Raw genomic sequence first — 12,745 nt, 5'->3', positions numbered from 1 at the left:
ATTCCTAGTTTGCTTCAAATGTGTTTTCAGTTCACAAGCAGTGATCTTAAAAGGTTTACAACAATTGTCACTGACATTAGGACAAATCTTAGTCTTCTCTTCCCCAAAATGTCCTCTCATAAATAGGAAAAAGGCAACATGGTGACCATGCCAGCACCTATGTGTGGTGTTGTCACCATTCAGATAATCCATTGATCCCCTTCCACCTCTAAATTTCTCAAATCATATCCTCACAATGCTATGACTTCCTCTCCAAGAAGTCCCCTGCTAATGGTGTGGAAAGATACTCTTTTAATTTGATATAATAAAACCTAGACATTTCCATGGCCTCCCCGATCATTTCACACACTCCATCCAAATATACATCAAGCATAGACTTAGTTAACCATCATGGGCATCCTAGCTACATAACCTTTCACCATTCCCACCTCACATACCCTTCTAAGACTGACAGGTTACTCCTTTACAAACATGGTGGATATCCCATCTGCAGTATTACAAGTGTCATTGGATATAATGCACTTGTATTGTGGTGGATGAAATATCTGTCACATGTGTCACCACGTATTCCAACCACCGAACTCTAAATCAGGCCCTGAATCAGCCCAACAACCTTGGTCAGAGAGGTCCCCTTGGTAAAGTTGCAAGGACAAAGTGATCTAGTTTTGGCTCTAAGTTGCCAAAGATGCTGGTGATTTTGTAGCTGAAGAATATGGACAGCTCATGGCAGAGGTCTTGAGAGGAGGTGATGCTGGTGGACTTTGTTACTGGAGAGTTGACATTTTTCACAATGGCATAGATTTCCTATGCCCTGTTGGTGCTGCCTTCAATATGTGATCATGGAGCGATTGATGGCCCTGATCTGCTGATAATAGCGTCTTAGGGGGATTTTGTAGGTGCTCTTGTCTGAGTCAATCTGAGTCAATCTGGCTTTGTCTCCATCTTTGTTGGAGTTGCTTGTGGTGACACTGTTCATTTTGAACTCTTCCATTTGCTAGCTTGCTTGCAGTCTGATTCTCTTGGCTTTGCTGGGCTTATTTCACCCAGACAGAGCACAACTGGCCAAAAGCCCAGATGCCTGGTCAATCATAGCCGGGTAGCAGCCAGCCACTACAGCATCTTATCTGCCCCACACATATGCAGTTCATGGGAAAATAAGATTCATGGCCCTCAGGTAAGAGGAGTGGTCCTTCCTTGACCGTTTAGCTAGTTGGTGTCACCTTAGCTATAGCATAATCTGCAGGGATTGTGGAACCAGTAAGGAATCACTTCAACACATAGTATGCCTCTGTCCAGCACTGCTTAAAAGAATGCAGGGTAAGCTTACGAGGAGAATGGAAAAACTCAGTATTCACACCTGTCAACAGGCCATCATCACCTCTTTGAACCCTGATAAGATAGTGCTCAATATCTTGCTCACCAAGTTTGTCATGACTGCAGTCAAAACGTTTATCCAGCTGTGGGATTAAAATGCTGACTTTTGTAACCTGGCCTTGGACACCTCTTAGCCAGCATCTCCAAGAGTTGAGTAACTGTAGTTTCATGGGGCCATATTATCAAGAAAGGGCGATACATTATCGCCACTTTTATCGGCAGGAAACTGCCGCTAAAGCAGCGATAATGGGCTTGATAATATGCGCTTGTGAATTCCCATAAAAGCCCAGGTTAACACCAGAACCTAACCACTACATAAGTTGGTTACTACCTATGTGAAAGTCTACTTTAGTTATTAATTAGTTAAATGTGTATTTGTATGGGATAGTGAAATAATGTGTGTGTGTTTGGGTGGGACGTGTGTGACTGTGGAAAGCGGTGTAAATAGTTGATTTAGTAAGTTATGAGGTTAAGACTGTATGTGGAAACAGTTTTTTGGGTGAGTGAATCTCTGTATGGGTGTCCAACAAACTAAAAATATGTAAGGCATTGTATGTGACAGTTATTGTTTATAAATAAGTATACATAATACTCAGTGATTGTATGATTGATGTATGGATAAATGTATACTTGTAATACTGATTTTATAACACACTAAGGGGCCGATTATGATGTCGGACGGACCTGAGTCCGTCCGCCACCATAGAGTAGGAGGGAACCTCCGCATTGCCTGCGAAGTTCCCTCCTGTGCAATTAGGATGTGACCGCCACCCTGGTGGTCACATCCTCAATCTTTAACATTGCGGCGGGTGCAGCTTCAAGCTGCACCCGGCCGCAATGTTAAAAATGCATGCTCGGCATTTGCGTGCACAAAGCAGCAGGCACCGTGCGGTGCCTGCCGCTTTGTCCATGCAAATGCAGGGGGGGACCATAGGTACCCCCCATGTGCACCCCCACCCCCCCTTCACCCAGGGGGCCCGCAACGGGCCCCCAAAGTGAAGGTCCGTATGCTTTTCCACGGCGGAAAAGCCGCCGTGGAAAAGCATACTTTCTACGCGATCATAATATGGCTGGCGGTGTCTGATAGACACCGCCAGCCATGTTATTGCTTTTCCGCCACGGTCGGAAGGCGACCGCGGCGGAAAAGCTGCGGACTGAAAAACGATCCCCCAGCCATTCTAATCTGGCGGGGGGTCTTTTTCAGTCCGCCGCGGTTTTCCCGCATCCTCCGGGCCGGCGGTTGATTCCGCCAGCCCGGAGGATGCGGGAAAACCGCCATCATAATGTGCCCCTGAGTATGAGTTACTATCTATATGAATAAATAAAGTGGTGTTTGTGTAAGTGAGTAGCTTAGTAAATATAAGTATGATCAATTGTTTGCATAAGTGAGTAGGATGTCTGTATAAAGGAATAGGATATGTGCTGGTGTGTAATGTTGATGTAGGTATATAAGTATATTTAATAGTGTTCTATTGATCTTTGTTAGCATGTATGAGTGAATCTATAGGTAAGTGTTTAGATGTGTGTGTAGATTCAGGAATCACTGAGTGGGTTTTTAGAAACTTGTACTGGTGTGTCAATGTTTCAAATATGGTACTTCATATTTTATAATGTGTGTTAAAAGATTATGCTACTGTATGAACAGGTGTATCAGCTTGTCACATGGATGATGTCATCAGTGATGTAATTTGAGATGTCATCAGTGATGTCACTGACCATGTCATGAATCATGTAATATGTGACATCTTCAGCAGTGGATTGTGGGCGCACGAGTTATAGTTAGTATAACTAACTATAATGGGGAAATTTCAATGGTTATGTGGCTAACTATAACATCCCTAAAACCTATGTTTTTTTTTGAGAATTTCTAAGGTTTTTAAAATGTCAATTCCTAACTATAACTTATCTGAAACCTAAGTTTTTTTCAGTGAATTTCAATGGTTTTTTAATTGATAATTCCTAACTATAACATGTCTGAAACCTATCATTTTTTCAGTGAATTTCAAAGGTTTTTTAAATGCTAATTCCTAACTATAACATGTCTGAAACCTATGTTTTTTTCAGTAAAATTCAAAGATATTTTATATGCTAATTTGCAAATATTTTTATTGTTTTTTTATATTTTCTAACTGAATTTTTTTATCTTTTTATTTTTAGATGTTATTTTTTTAATTATATTACACATTTTTTTTATTTTTTTTACATAAAAATATATATTGTTTCATTATTTTATATTGTTTATAATATACTTAAATTATTTTTTTTAATTTTTTTTCAGTTTTTTTGCAGTTGCGCACCCTACGAACACCCTGCTCATTTACTGCGCGAAACGTTTCCACCATTTTAGGGTCGCTGTCTAGGATCCGTGAAGGGTGTGCGACGGGTACAACTTTTCCCACGCGGTTGCTATGTGACTTGTGTGCGACGCCTTGCGCATACGCGAGGTGTACCTATAAGGTGACGTGACAGACGCGCAGTAGCGCCTGACGTCATATACATATCAGACACGGTGTGTGCGCGACTTCCGTGATTTTTTCAATGTTGAAAAACGTATTTATATATATTTAATATAAATATTAAGACAACAGATTATCTGAGGTTATTATTTTAATATTTTTCTTTAACTTTCTTATAAAGTACATCACTGTTATCTTATGGGCGGAAATTCACTCAGCAGGTAAATATTGTTATTGTTACCTTTTCTTACTCAGTGGTGGATCCTAGATACAGCACTGCTGCATCTCCTCTAAACAGTTGAAAGTATGAAAATTACCAAAGACACGCGGTAGCCCACGTCTTTGTTTTTTTTTTAAATATTGCAAGATTGCGCGGATAATACGCGCACCCCGCGAATTCTCCCCCCCCAAAACAAAATAGGGGCTCTGGGAGACATTGTGGGACCCCCTGAGGAGACATAGAGGATCAGGGTGTGTCTACCCTCCCCCTTTTTACGTTTTAAACACATATTTCACACGCTTCTTCAGCCTCCCTTGTACCGAGACATAAAATGGCTGCAAACAGTTTCTAGTTTTGAATGTTGACAACCACTTCACAGCCAATTAGCCTTCAGCACATGGTCGGAAGGGTGCGCTTATGGTACGATGACAATAAGCGGTGTATACGTATTCAATTTTTTTATGGGAAATGGTCCGCGTGGCCCCCGTGCCCAATTCCGGGCACCGGGGTCCCCAGCCCCCGGGGCATAGCTAATTATATATTATTATTTTATGGAGGAGGGCTGCAAAGCCCCCCTCCTGAAGCCACTTCAAGACTACGGGGACATCCGAACTCCATCTATGTATGTACCACGTAGGAGTTGCCTTCACTTTGCGCATACATGTTTGTGGTAGCGCATGCGTGTTATTGTTACGCATGCGCGCAATACGTCCCACCGTCTGGCTATGTACCCCTAACATATTTCATTTTATTTGCGCATGCTCAATTACAACATGCCCAATCAGAGCTCTCACACCCAGAGACATCATGCTCAACCAATCATCCTTCTGCAAAGAATTTATAAGCTGCCAACCTTCTTGAACTTTTCCTATTCCGCAGTCACAGCCATTGAGAGTGCTCGTATCCACTTCTTCGTAGGTGAGCACTTTTTTTAAGAGTAATGAAATTAATTATTCTGAACAGTCTTTAAATACCACGTAAATGCAAATTTATATTCGATTTGACAATGTTGTTTTTAAGCACGCTTTCCTGCTTTTTTATATCGTTAAAGTTGACTTCGTAATTTTTGTTTCTGGGCAAATCACTTAATCCTGGTGCGTTAGTTTAATTTTCCAAGCACCACGTGGCCACTCCTACAGCAGTGTGCTACATCCTGTTCAAGTGAATGTGAAGTCGTTTTTCTCGTGTAAATACTGCGTTACGTGCCCCATGCATTGCAAAAGTAATGTTTTTGGCATTGTGTATTTTAGCACGATTTCCAGCTCTTATACCTCAAATATTTTGCCTTAGTATGCAATGTTTCTGGGCAAATCACTTAATTCTGTCGCCTTTCATTATTTAAGTAGTGCGCCATGTGCTGCTTCCTCCCCGTACACTGCTACATGTAATCGATTGGTCAAAGTTGTATTTTAGCACGATCTCCATATTTTTAAATAAAGTTAAACTTGATTTGCTATCCTTTGTTCTGTGCAAATCCCTTAATACTGTTGCGTTTGTTTAATTTGCCAAGAGCCACGTGGCCGCTCCCGCAGCAGTGTGCCACGTGCTGTTCAAGTTAATGCGATGTAGTTTTTCTCATGTAAGTAGTGCGTTACGTGCCCCTTGCATGGCAAAAGTAATGTTTTCAGCAAAAGTGTATTTTAGCACGTTTCCAGTTCATATAACTTAAATATTTTTCCTTGGTAGATGATGTTTCTGGGCAAATCACTTAATCCTGACGCATATAATTTTTTAAGTAGTGCGTCACGTGCTGCTTCCTCTCCATGCACTGCACATGTAATCAATTGGTCAATGTTGTATTTTAGCACGCTCTCCATGTTTTTTAATAACCTTAAACTTCATTTGCCCCCTGTTCTATCTCATTCTACAGATATCTCAACCATGAGACGTACTGGCCGCCACAAGCTTTCCTGCCCATAGACTATACCACGTGGTGATGAACAACTCAACACATCAGATCCATTGACTGCTCTCCATATGTTATCAGTCAAAAATTGCAATGGACCTAATGTAGTTCAGGTTTGTCTTCAACATTTCATGATCGAAAACCATTCTGAGATAAGCATTTGTGTATTTCATGTGTTTACAGACGGATAACTGTGTTATTTTCATGTTTTACTAGAATTTGTAGGCATTCTGAAATCAACCAAACATAAAAAAACATGTCCTCCCGATTTATTGCCCAAATATGTGATTTAAAATTTAGCAATGTATGAGTTATAATTTTTCTTGCTTCTATAAATATTTTTATAAAATATAAAATATAAATCTGCATTGTGATAGTCTTATAGACCTTTCTTTCTGAAACCCATTTCTCATTTAAATGCTCATTTCACGTTTTCAGCCTGTACTTTTAATTTTCCTAGCTAATTATTTCTGAATTTCTAGATCATGGAAGTCCAAAAAGTGTTCTATCAGATCAAGCCCAGGAGTTTGTGAATGTAGTGAGTGACCAATCTCAACCTAACATTTGTATAATGCAATACTATTTCCTATTTTGCTGTCCAAATATAACCTCTGATGATTACTTTTCATCCCCAATCCTATTGAGAACAATTGTTTTTATGAACATTAAAATTAAGCTTGGACATATGTACAACATATATATTTGTAACTCTTTTTTCAGTTACCACAATGTTACATGAGTCAGCAGCAAGTTACCAACATTGAAGAAAGTATATTCTCCTGTTCCAGTTCATTTCACTGATGTCTCAAATATGTCATGCACTAGTTGTATGAAGCCAGAGAGATTCACAAATTTTTAACGGACATCTTTAAGGTAAATACTCACAATACGACTTCTCGACGAAGTTAAAAAGTAATAGATATAAGTAATTGAGGGGTTTTCAGTGACAGATAATCTCCAATTCACACTTGTACGGATGGGTCTGATACAGGGTAGATCTCTGTATAACTAAAGGATGATTAGGTATTAGGATGGCACACAGAGCTCCCAAACTTCTTACTTTTTTCTTACAGGGTTCCAAATTGGGGACGAATATTAGGCTATGCAGTAGAGGTTGACGGTGTTGCTCCACTGGTACTTGGGCCTCCTCATGAATCAGGAGGAGTCTCTCTTAATCTCCTTAACTCTTCCCTTGCTAAGTTGACCGGATTCTTAGCCTGCAAGTGCTTCCGCATACTTGCAGTTCAACACCAGTCCTCTTTATTGGGGTCTCCTCTTGAAAGCAGTCTTGCATATGCGGCAAGTAACTTTATTTGCATTCACCCTTTTTAAGACTTGTGAAAATTTATTTCAAAACATTCAATAAATACGGTGTCACTATGCATTGTGTCGAATGCTTTATTAAAAATATGCAGAACATGTACCCTTTAATTATTGTTAAGGTATTTACAAGAGAATTTGAAAGGAGAAACTAGGAGATGAATAACAGAGGTAGGTCGTTATATCTCAAACTGCAAAAATTGATAATAAGGGTGGACCAAAGTCTGCATGTACAATTCCAGTGGAAGCGTTTCAGTCATATCCATCTAATTTTAAACACTAATTTTCTTTTTTGTTTTGCAGATTAACTACAATACTTGTTTTGGAGTCCATATTATATGTTGTTTATTATATTGTTTTGTTAGTTATAGTTCTAGGTTTTTATGTATTGTTATCTTTTAGTTATAGTTCCAGTTATTGTTTTAATAAAAGTTAATACAAAAAATACATACGTCTGTTTTTTTTTGTGGGGGTAGCAGTCATCAATAGAAATGATATTTATAATTTGAAGTATAATTCTGAGGCTAACTCATTAGCAACATAGTGTGGTGAACTTTTAACCTCTGTGCTCACGTAAGTGTTCCATGAACTGTTACTATGGTAACAGGCAGAAAGCCGTTTGGGGGTAAGTTTAAAAGTTACTGCCTATACAAAAACCATTATATTTACCCAGGATTTTCTAAATCACAGAAAGGAAAGCAAAGTAGAACAAACCACTGTGTACCAGATTTACAACCCCCTTGCACCACTTTTGTGTCCAACCTCCCCTACAACATTACAAGTATGTGGGCTTCAATGACCCCCCTCAAGCCCCAGGAACCACCACCCCCTGACATTTATGTATTACGAGACGCAAACTGCATGACCTATGTTTATATTTATTCACATCCCACCTTGCGTGATGCACCACTAGGATGCAGGAGGCCTTCAGCCCCAGGAGATGCAGCATCAACCTGACCGAGACCCGGGATAAAAGCTGAAAGATTGGAATCAGAGCCTGAATATCCCTAACCCGCTGTTCAGAGGGAAAAACCCGAAACTGCGCCGAGCCCAGAACCGCTCCGATGAAGAGGAGCTTCTGAGAGGGGCACAGGTGCGACTTCGGCACGTTGATGGACAACCCCAGCAGGTGCAAGAGGTAGAGCGTAGTCTGGAGGTGGGAGATGACTGTCTGGGGAGAGCCCGTCTTCAGCAACCAGTCGTCAAGATTGGGGAAGACTGGAACACCTGATCTGCACAGATAAGTGAATAAACATGTGAATAAATCTTTCTACTTTTCAATGAGACTATAGAATATTGTCCATATACCACAACAATCTGCGTTTCAATATGCATGGCATCTATTAAAGAGAAAGTGTACATTTTACAAATGAAGAAAAACGTGTCTTCCTCATGAGCTTTAGACTCTGCATCAGTACTTACTTGTAATTACTAAAATCTCTCAATAAACACAAGGGCTCTTTGTAGAACCACCCAACATCTATACACATAAGCTTGATATATATCTCAAAAATACATGTTTTTTTTTCAGCGACCAAATGCGCGGATCCTACGCGCATCTCGCGACTTTTTAAAGAAAAATATGTTCTTACTTTTTTTGCCCTACGGGTCCCTAGGTCACCCCCTGAGCAGGCCTAGGGTGTTTTGCCAACATATTTCACAGACTTCTTCACCCTCGCTTCTACCGAGGCACAAAATGGCTGCCAACAGTTCCTGGTTTCGAATGTTTACAACCGCTTGACCGCCAATTAGAATCCAGCGTGTGATCGGGACGGTGCGCTTATCCTACAAGACCAATCCTCGCACAATCCGCAGATCCTCCGTGCCCATAGATATATAAATGACTTTAACCGCAATTTTCTCAAAAACTACCGAACAGATTGACACCAGATAGGCCAAAGGCACAAGTCGGAACTGAGGACTACCTCTGCCAAATTTGGTGTAATTCCATTCAGCCGTACGAGCTGTAGCCGTGGCTAAAGGTCCTATGAGAAATTGCATTAGTAAAAAGCGTTTTGGGACCCCCCTTTTTTCTTGGCCCCCGCTACACCAATCACCCCAATTTTTAGGGAAGGAGCGTAACTGAGCTGGCCAAAAGTTTGGAAAATTTCAAGAAGATTCATCAATCGACACCAAAGTTATTGGCAATAGAATGTTGCAGTTTTCCTATGGATAATAGGTCCTAACTAAAACTACCTACTGGCGACCGCCAGTAGGTAATATATATATACACACTTAGACCTCAATACTGCTGAAACCCAGCTTTTGGCCTCAGGACTTTCATTTTGTCCCAAATCAGGATTTAAATATGTACAGTCTCGAATTGACGTTTTCAAGTTTATTCAAAAATTGGAACTCTTAAAATTTCACAAACTGAACAAAGCAAACAACATGGCGATTATGTTGGGGGCTGAAAATCGACCTAGTGTCCAGTTACAAGTATCAGATGTACCTATGTTAGAAAATATCTATTCATTGGCGGGACACACAGAAGAATCAACAGGCAGCACTACGAAGAGCTGCGCAAAATGGGGGTTACTACTACGAGTCCAGCTACTAGCCCACTACATCCTCCATCAACATTTATCCTAGTCATGCCACGTGATGCTATTGCTATTTTTAGTGACTGTGTCATTGATGACTTGAAAACTTTGAATAGAAGTGTGATAGTTAATAACAAGCATAGGAGCTACATGGAACAACAATATTCCAAACTAATGAGAAAAATAAATGACCACAATAACATAATTGTAAATAATGCTGACAAAGGGAGTAACATCGTTCTTTGGCCCCGTGAGGCATATCTGACGGAGGCTAATAAACACCTGAGTGACCCGGCATGTTATAAGAAGGCTTCTTTCAGTGATTTAAAAGTTGTAAAAGATCTAGTTTTTAAGGAATTAGCTCAGTGGAAGAGGGTTGGTCCCATCAACAAAGATGAAACAATTTTTTAAAGGCTTACCACACTATCACACCCACTTTATACTTTATACCTAAAGTGCACAAGCAGATTAGTCCTGTGCCAGGCCATCCTAGAATATCTGCACAGCGAGGATTACTAGAATGCATGTCCAAATATGGAGATTTTTTCCTTAGAGGATATGTAGAGTGTCAGGATTCAGTCCCTGGTCAGCGCGAGACGGCATGGAACTACAACTCCCATGATGCCGGTGCGCTGACAGGAAGTCTTAAATCTAGTCTGGGCGCGCGCGAGGTTGCGCGTAATTCTTCCTGTGGTTCCTCGTCGGGTTGGCGAGTTTGTCCTGGTTCCTGGGGAGAGAGAGCTCGGAGCCGATGAGGCAGAGATCTGAAATACGTTTGATCTCCGTGAGTAAAGGTGTGGTGCTCGTACGAGTGCTCCGCTTCTCCCCTGATTCCTGATCACAGTCGGCGTGCCTATGGCCGATAGCGGTTCCGTTCCTTGTGGACACAGCGGGTTACTGCGAGCAATCAGCCGCGTAACGCCGTATTGTGTATGAAACTAGAATGATTCTGGACGTGACTTTTCAGCGGGTTACTTCGTGTCAAGGTGGCAGCGTAACGCCGTCTGATTCTACCTTTTGGGGTATTCGGTTGTAGTGGAATAATGGCCACTATGGATGATGTGATGCAGGCACTTCTGTTGGTACAGCAGGAATTAGCCTCGTCTAAAGCAGAGGCCACTGCCTTGATAGAAAAGGTTGATAGAATGTCCAGGAATCCATTTGATGCTAGCGTTGGGGCCTCTCAGATTCAGGTGACGGTCCCTCCTCCCATTCCTTTGGCCAGTCCGGAGAGGTACTCCGGGGATCCCTCGAAGGTGCAGGTGTTTTTGACGCAGATAATGCTGCACTTTTCATACAAACCTGCTTCTTTCCCAAATAACCACTCACGAATAGCTTTTGCCATATCTTATTTGGTTGGGGATGCGGCTAACTGGGCGGTTCCCTTGGTGAGGAATAACGATCATATTTTATCTGATTGGGCTGCTTTCAAGGCTGAGTTTGAGCGTGTGTTTGACCGCAGAGCTACTACCTTTAGCGCCGACTGGGAACTGCTTGAGCTAAGGCAAGGGAAAAAGGATCTGATCACCTATTTGACTACGTTCAATAGGTTGATTGCAGAGACAGAGTGGCCGGAGGAGAAAAGGATGTCCTTGTTTTATCAGGGCCTACAAGACGAGCTCAAGGATGTCATAGCTCAGATAGACCCCCAACCTACCACTTGTGCTGCTATGATTAGTTTGACCCTGAGACTAGACGGCAGGATGGTCGATAGAGGTGGGGATAGACGGAGATGGGACAGAGGGGCTTACAGGTATGACAGGTCTTTTCGTAAGCCAAACCCCTCACCGGACTCAGGAGGGGAACCTATGGAAATAGGAGCTGTTAGACCCGCCCTGTCCAGAGAGGAAAGAAACACTAGACGCCTGCAAGGGCTGTGTATGTATTGTGGGAAGAGAGGGCATTTTGTAAGGGAGTGTCCCACCAAGCCCAAATCCTCTGATAGTTGGAACAGTGGCAAAAAGGTTGCTGTGTCGTACTCAGGTAGTCAATCACAGAGCAGCGACCCAATGGTGAAGGGGAGGTCAGAGCAAGGGTTGCAGCTACCTTCTTTGACGGCTTTGGCATTGGTGGAAAGTGAGACACACATGAAAATACTCATGGAATTAACACACAAACACGAGACACATCAGGTACAAGTGATGTTGGACTCAGGTGCCACTGGCAATTTTATCCATAGCGGTTTGGTATCCCAGTTTGGCTTTCAAAGGGTGACATTGGGTAAGGCTGAGGAAGTGTTTACCGTTGATGGGCAACCTCTAAAATCAGGTTTGATAGTGGAGAGAACGGAGACTGTGGTGTTGACATATAAGATGGCGTTGGAAATGCACGCCGAGAGTCTAACTCTGAATATAATAGAGGCCCCTCAGTACGAGATCATATTGGGTATGCCATGGCTGTGTTACCATAATCCCATCATAGAATGGAAGACAAAAACCATTACATTCTCAGCTGAGGATTGCACAGACCATTTGTTTCCACTGCCTCAGTTAGCGGTGACCGCCCTGTCTCAGGCTTACGTTGTGGCCACTGCAGAAGAGAAGGAGGTGTCTTTACCAATGGAGTACATGCAGTACGCTGATGTATTCAGTGAAAAGATGGCGGAGCTCCTGCCTCCCCATAGGGAGTATGATTGCCGTATCGATCTGATTGAAGGGGCCACTATTCCGTCTTGCAGGGTGTATGCGCTCTCCGAACCTGAAACTAAGCATTTAAGGGGGTGTTTGGACCACTATCTTGAAATAGGTTTTATATAAGCCTTCCAGGTCTCCTGCTGCGTCGCCCCTTTTCTTCATCTCAAAGGCGAATGGCGAATTGAGGGTCTGTGTAGATTATAGAGTCCTCAACAAAAACACAGTAAGGAACAGATATCCGTTGCCCCTAATTCCTGTGCTATTAGATCAGGTTAAGGAGGCCCAGATCTACA

The sequence above is a fragment of the Lissotriton helveticus genome, chromosome 7 (assembly GCF_964261635.1).
Source record: "Lissotriton helveticus chromosome 7, aLisHel1.1, whole genome shotgun sequence".
In the NCBI taxonomy this organism is placed as follows: Eukaryota; Metazoa; Chordata; class Amphibia; order Caudata; family Salamandridae; genus Lissotriton; species Lissotriton helveticus.
Note: the sequence above shows the minus strand (reverse complement) of the source record.